Below are 8,224 nucleotides of genomic sequence, written 5' to 3'. Positions count from 1 at the left end.
TTGTGTTTGTGTGGTGATTAGTAATTTATGAAGAACTTTTCATTCACGTTCTGATTTTTTATTTCCAGGCTGAGAGTTGGCTTAAGTATCATTACTTAAGTTCAAAAATGTGACAATTATCAAGTACCAGATCCAAGAATCAAAAGTAACACCATGGCCAATGTTCCTTCCAGAAATCAAGATTCCCCTGCCCCCCCGCTCCCAAAAAAAGCCAGAGGAAAATTATTATGTGATCACATCTGACATTTGTTATCTTCGGCAATTAATTTCAAAGAAAACCTTGAAGAAAGTTGGTTATGTTGAGCATCTTAAAATCCAAATCCAAATTCCTCTTTCACAATTCAACAAATTTTAGAGAACCTCTTTTGTGCTAGACATCATAGTAGGTACTAGCAATATTTGAAGATTCAATCTATCAGAAAAGAATTATATTAACTGATTATTAAAAGTCTAAGGAATATTGAAAATATAGGAGAAGGTGTTATATACTGAATGCTTGTGTTCCCCCCCCCAAATTCATACATTGAAGGCCTAAACCCTGTATTGGCTATATTTGGGACATCTAAGGAAGAAATTAAGGTTAAATGAAGGTAAGGCCCTGATCTGATAGGATTAGAGCCCTTATAAGAAGAAACACCAGAGAGCCTCCCCCTCTCTCATTTTTCTACCCTCACCTCCATTCTTCCATATGCATGCACCAAGGAAAGACCAAGTGAAGCAATGGTAAGGCAGCCATCTGCAAAATAGGAAGAGAGCCCTCACCAGAAAGTAAATCTGCTGCCACCTTGATCATGGACATCTAGCCTCTACAACTGTGAGAAAATAAATTTCTGTGTTTTAAGCCACCAAGTCTGTAGCATTTTGTTATAGTAACCCAAGCAGACTAATCTAGGAAGAAGGGCCTGGCCACTAAGTGTGATGGTTGACTTTAGCAGTGTGTGGTGTAAGGCCTACAATTAAGGCCCAATATCATGGTTTTTGACATCTGGTGAGACCAGAAAGGCCTAGAATGATCCAACTTCAAGTTTTTCTCCCCACCCACTCCATTCCCACACATAAGGTCCCCTACCCAAACAACCCTCCTTATCAAAGGGACCAGGCACAGCTCCCACATATCTCTGATTAGTGAGTTCCAGTTCCTGTCTAGCTCATGGAATTATTCAAGAAGCCAATCACATTCTCCCATGGAAACCAAGGACCATTCCAACCTTTTGATACTAGAAAACCTGCTTTCAACAGCCCTTGGTTGTTTACTGTGTTCCCATGTGCAACTTTTATGTGGCCCTGCTTGGCATGGTGTCCTCCTCCTCTGGGTGGTGAGTATATGGAATTAATAAACTATTGTCAATCTCATCTGTCCAGTGTTGGGTATCACGTGTTCAGCCATCCTCAAAACCATAGTGTAGGAATCTCTCTTTCACTAATGGGGTGATCTACCACAGATACTCAAAAAGTTCAATTTAATAGAACAAACTTTTACCACTGGCTTAGTTGGAATAATTTTTGAAAATGTAACTGAAAATTAAATTTTCAGCCTGATTGTTAGAGCAGATGGCATGAACCAGTGGAGGTAAACCTCTCTTCACACATTAAAGGAGTCCTCCAAATTAAATGATAACATTAAATTTGGGTGGGCCATGCTTTACTTTCACTTCTGAATGATTTTAACTAATGCACTGGCCATATATTTCTCTTTCAATTCTTAATCCATGTGGCTCTAAAAGTAGTTCATAATCTATAAACAAGGAAGGCAGATACCAGGAAATCTCTAAACTGAAGAAAACTATGTAGCAAATAATTTAAAGCTATCATTTATAATGCATAGACATGCCTTCTACAAAATGTTTTTGAAGAACTGTGTTTTTGTACTTATTTTCTCAAAATGGAGCACAGCTGTGCAGAATTTCTTCTGTTCCTCGCCTATGCACCATGGCCCATGACTGCTTGAAAATGACACACTCAAGTGCCACCAGAAAGGCATGAATAAAAAAGACTTTGCGATTCAGCCTCTGTGATCTTTTATATAACTGTTGCTTTGAGTTGGACAGAGGAAAAGCCCACGGTAACACGATAATGTCAACCTGACAGACATTTTACAACCTCTGCCAATATAACACTGTATCAGAATCCTGCTTAAGCATGAAAGAAGAATATTCCAAAAATCACTTAAGGTGAAAAAGTAGTCCCCAAAGAGATTTAGAGTTGATTTCTCAGCTATTAAGTATTTCTCCAGCTTTTTCATTATTTCTACTGAAGATGAGAATGCAGGGAAGGAACTGTTCTACGCAAAAGTACTCTGATCTTCTAGGCTTGTGAGTATTGTGGTTTGGGCTCTGGGCTCTTGAGTCCTGCTCACTGGATTGGGATCTCGGCTCCACACTTTGCAAGCTGCAGCACCTTCAGCAAGTGTCCCTATGTCTCTATGCCTCAACTTTCTGATTTTTAAATGGAAATAATTTCAAACCTCAGTGTTATTTAAAGAATGAATCGGTAAATATAAGCTAAACCCTTACAACAGTACTTGGTTCACAGTGAATGCTCAATAATTGTTAGCTACTTTTTTATTACTGTCATTTTAGATGGATTTACTCCTCTTCGGACTGGGGTGAAGCTTATCTGGGCCACTTTCTGCTTAAAATAGAATAAAATCATCCACTTATTGTAGAAAAGGGCCTTGAAAATGCTATTATCCAATCCTCTTTTCATTTTGTGATAGAGGAAACTGAAACACAGACAGTTCATCTTGCCCAAAGTTATGGTAGAGACAAAAACAGGACTCTGGACTCCCAAAATTTTAAGAGCAGGAATGACTTCTCACAAAGAACTATCAGGAGGTTTTATTCAATTTTCTACACAGAAATTAGCCATATACAACCTTCATCTTAGAGGTAGTCTCAAGCTCAAATTTTTTTCCTCCATTAGTTTTCCTTTTTTTCACATAGATTTTCATTTTTAACTTTTTCTGAAGGAGAAACATCTGAGTTATATATACCAAATAGCTTCAAGTTTCTATACTAATTCCAGCAGCTAAACAGTTAAGCAAAATCAAAGCATCATTTTAAATGTGAAAAGTCTTGCAAAATTAACTTACAAATATATCTCTGTCAAGTCTATAGGTTGGCATTTACTTTACATTAGTTGAAAGCTAAAACTAAGACCTTATTTTTTTCTAAAAATCAAAATTTATATTATTCAGATTCTACATTATTAAAAAAATATGCATAATAATCACATCCATGCAATACAATTTCTTTAGAAAATTAAAGCAATATAAAAGATCAGACCTATGTATTGAACAGAACACTGGTTTATAACATGTAGTTAAAGACTGCTAGCTGATTGGAGTATTTAACAACACAAAACTGATTTCACAGTTTGGAGCAAAGAACAAAATTAATTTAATATTATTAAGAATGCATATCATGCGAATAGCATTAAGAAATTTACTAAAATTTCCCCATTTTTCTCAAGCCAACATATGTCTATCCTATGAGATATGAGTCTAGGCCCTGATACATGAGCCCTGGGTTAGCTTAGCCAGAATAATTAGTTTCTATACATGTTTCGCAAAAAGGACATGAAGCAATAAGAATGGATGCTGTACGCCTTCGTTTTCTCATCCAGAGAATGAGATAATACAATTACTTAACTCAGTGGTTTGCTAAAATGATGTAATAACCTGTTAAGAGATTAGAACAATGCCTTGTGCATAGGTAGCACTCAAATATTAATGAATAATAGTATTATTGTCTTGAGAGTAAGAAGTACATCTAAAATATCTGAGCAAATATTAATATTCTTAACACGTGGCTCCATCAAAGGACATTATTAGGGCCCACATTGGTACCACCAGGTCCTCTCTAGCTATATATTTGAGCCCTGTAGAGGAAATTACCTAAGAAATTGATCTTTGCCTGGAAAGACTGAATTTTTGCTCTTAGGTAGTTATAACATGAATTGCCCAATCTACAACCTGCATAAAGAAAATCACTGACAATACTGAATATAATTTAGATGTAGTTCAGATAATTTACAGGTGATTTTTTTCCCTTCTTACCTACAATATAAAATTGGAATTTCCATATACATTTATACTTGGATCTTAGAAAACTATTTCAGATTCGAATCAGAAGCTTAGTAGTAAGGTTTGTACTCATATGCCACTTTCACAGGAGGAGTGTTAAGGGGGAGGAAAGGGATGTACTGACATGTAAAGGAATGGAAATGAAAATTGTCTACAACCTCACATGTGCTAGTCTCAATGTTTTAATAATAAAGGTTTGAGCCAAAAAGTTACAATACAAAGGATCCCATAGCAACATGATTCTGGTATCTTTTAACCAAAATGTAATTTTAAGCTTAGCATTTTGGTTTTAAATACTTGACAGTGGAGTGGGCCATTCCATTTATCTTATAAATATTTATTTTCCAATTCCTGAGTTCAATTTACTTTGACTCTGTTGGTGATAGGAAGGTAAAAAACACATGGTCTTTGTTCTCACATATTAGATGTCACTACAAGAAGTACAAAGTGCTGTTTCTAAGAGAAGTGATCATTTCCATCAAATGATAAGCTCTGTGAAAAAGTGACCATATCTTCTCCAATTGAAGTTAAGTTATTCTGCAACTTCATATCACAATGAAGTAAATATTGTATAAGTCAGTACCAAAAGGTATTGCCTATGTGCCCTAATTTAAATGACATCAGAGAATCCTTATAACAAAGTTGGTAAAGATTCGCCATAATTGTCTTAAGTCATCTAGGTCCATAACAAATAGATTTGAAATCTCCATAGATTTTTCTGCACGTAATGATTTCGATAATATGGTAAAGGTCAGGAATTCAAGTAAGGTGATCACGATGCTCACTAATTCCAAATGGAATGAAATATCATGCTATTTAATATCTTTTTTCCCTTCTCTATGCCCTTTTCTTAATTTTCAAAGCAAACAATCCTCTGCTTTGCACTGACATGTTTTGATTAATAAGGATTTTATAACTTATAAGAAAATCCAATAGCTGCATTATATAGCTTGATAGTCAACATTGAGGATTGTAGAAGATTTAGTTTGTAACTTTTCACATTTTGGAAAGCCATCCTTTTCTTTCCCTGCAGATCTAAACTGTGGATTACTTTGTAGGATATTTCCCAAGTAAGTAAATACATTAATTTCTAAGAATAAAATAACTTTAAAAAGTCATTCTCATCTTAAGACAGAAAAACAGAAATGTGTCCTTAACTTCTAAAAAAACCCTTCAAAATAACATTTTGAAAATATAGTTATTAGGGAAGAAATTATTCCTGATATGGAAAGATGTTCACTTATTCAATGCAATGTCATAGATTTAATACCTATGTCACCCTTCAAGAAGGAAATTATAATGGAGATACTAAGAAAAACTTAATTAAAGCAGCATTATCTGTGTCTCTCTCCCTTTTCATAAGAGGATTACATCTTGATCTAAGCACCTTTCTCTTTGAGTTATTTATGCCTGTCTTTCATAAAATATTTTGAGTTAACACCACACCAGTAATTTCAGTAGCAGTCCTACTCTCAAATTTTGGCAAGATACAGAGAAGCCAAGTATTATCTTTTTTGTTGTTGTTATTATGAAACATGAATTTTCCTACTAATTCACATTTGAGATGATAATATAAAGAGAATATGAGATAGATTGGATAAATGGAGGGATTACAGCTGACATAGAGAAAGGAGAGAGCCACATGTATTCGAGAAAGTATTTATTATGATTCCTTTGGTCTTCAGACTCAGTAGAGGAAGAGCAAGGGTAGAAAGTCATATTAGCCTTATTCCTAATAACTCTCAGTCACAGGTCCTGGGTTCCAGACAAAATTGACCTCACTGTCACCTGTCTCCCCTTGAACCTTTCCCATCTCTAAGTTTTTCCTTATATCTTTTTTTCCTAGAGGACCTTCCTCTTCGCTCTTCATTGGCTAGCCACATATTTCTAGCCTTCAAGGAGATGAGTTTCAATTCTACCTCCTCAACAAAATGTGCTCCATTACACCTGGTGGAAGTGATCTTCCTTTTGATGAGCTCTCAGAGCCCTTAAATCTAGCCCTCAATCAGTCACATGTTTACCTCCTTAAGAAAAGTCTTTTTTCTTGCATATATTGTCTTGCTCCTTCCTTCCTTAATAATTCCTTCTGCTTGACCGAGATTTCCTTAGAGGGGAAGGTGGGATTTGAGATGGGTCCTGAGTGTTGGTTGGGTTGCATACATTTGATAAGGGAGACAGAAGGGAATTTCAAGTCAAGAATAAAATCTCAACCAAGACCTTTGATCTAGGCCTGGGCAGGGCTTGCACAAGGTAAAATGAGCATCCAAGACTAATTGTGGGAGGTGTTCATGCGGAGTACATTTCTCACTCCTGTCAGGTGACAGAAGTCATAAACTGATACATACATATCATATACAATGTCCATACTGGAAACCATTTAAAAAAATATGATGAAATATAATTATATACAGCATGATAATCACAAACATATCTACATAATATAAATCTGTGCAACTAGACTCACCCTTTTCTCAACATTTCCTGTTTGCTATTTGCTCATTCATCTTGTTATATGCTGAAGCAGATTCCAAACATTTGTGGAGAGGGGATGGAGTATGGAGGGGAAAAAGTGAATTTGAGGAAAGCTTATCTATTAACTTCAATGATTTCTGAGAATTTTAGAAAGACTCTTTTTCCCTATTCCAGGAGCTTGGTTGAGAATCCCTGATTTAGTGCAATCACAGAAAACGATATAATGTATATAGGGAGAGGTCAGCTTACACTAGTCTGGGTCCAGGCATACTTACTCCGGAAAGTATTTACTACTCACTCTGCCTTAAGTCTCAGCAGAATTTAATGCACCTGAACACTGAATTCAGCTATGCTGCTTTAAACTACATATTCCCTCCATTTTTCCCTGAACCATTTTCTTCTTGCCTAGTTGATTGGTATAACTGTGTAAGCATTTGGCATTCAAGCTGAATGAGAACAAGATGAAATGGCAGCTCTCCCAGCCTTCTTATTTCAAAACATAGAAGTAAAACTGGCAATGCAGGGAATGTCATAATTCAGATGTGTCAGTCCTGAAATGTTTGAAAGTGGCTGGGAGCAGGAACACCATAGCCCATTCTGAACCACAGCTAATAATAGATACTTTATCCTGCTGTCCAGAGTGACATCTACTGGTATCATCAAGTTCAAGCCATAACTGTAAAACATTTCTCTCTTTTTCCTAAATATAAGCAAATTGTTGTACGAAGATAAATAGGAGATTGAAAAGCGAGTCAATCATACAAGAAGCCTACATGGACCCAGAGCTTCAGGAAATCTTTGCCCCCTGAAAGAGAAGAGGTTTCAGAACAGAGGAAATGGGGAGAAAAAAAAAAAGGAAAATGTCACTCACTTATTTTTCCTTTTGAAGAGAGAACAAGTTATCCTGATCTATGGAGTAACTTTAGAGTTACTCCATAATCTTACCAAAAACTGAGCCAATTTTCTTATTTAGAGAGACATAACAACATTCAATCCACCAAAACTAAGTGGGCCAATTCAAGTGTGCAACTACATACCAATCTACGTTGCAGGAGGCCTGCAGCTGGCTGCTAAGAGATCTGTGGCAGTTTCAAAATTAAATCTACTTAAAAAAAAAAAAAAGAAGTCTAAAGGGATTACCCAGGGAATTCCTCTAAATATTCTCTTATATGGTGATATTAAATGGCTATTCTTTCTCTTTCTCTTTCTCTCTCTCTCTCTCTCTCTCACACACACACACACACACACATGCACAAGTAATCAACATGAGGTAATGAATGTTCAGTAGCAAGTAAGAGGTCACTGTTACTTTTCCTTCCTTCTGTTTTCTATTCTATAGACCTTGTTTTCTCAGGCCCATTCATTCCCCACAAAATTATCAAATATAAATGCTTATTGGTCAATACAATTTTTATCCTTTATCTTATAAATATCACCTTCTTCCTTTCACAGTCCAACTTCTTCAAAGATTAATACAGCTTCTGTCTCCTCCTTGGCTAGCATAAACCTCTCTATTCATGCAATATGGCTTTGGCTCCACCACCCCACTAGAACATGAACTCTTGCTAAGGTAGAAAATGACCTGCTCCTCACTGTCGAATCCAAAGGAGATTTCTCATCTTATTTAATATCACCTTTTGGCTTGCATTTATCTCTTCCTTTGGTTTC

This window comes from Pteropus vampyrus, unplaced genomic scaffold (genome assembly GCF_000151845.1).
Source record: "Pteropus vampyrus isolate Shadow unplaced genomic scaffold, Pvam_2.0 Scaffold91, whole genome shotgun sequence".
NCBI classification, from domain to species: Eukaryota; Metazoa; Chordata; class Mammalia; order Chiroptera; family Pteropodidae; genus Pteropus; species Pteropus vampyrus.
The sequence above is the reverse complement of the archived record's forward strand: the minus strand, read 5'-3'. Positions refer to the sequence as shown.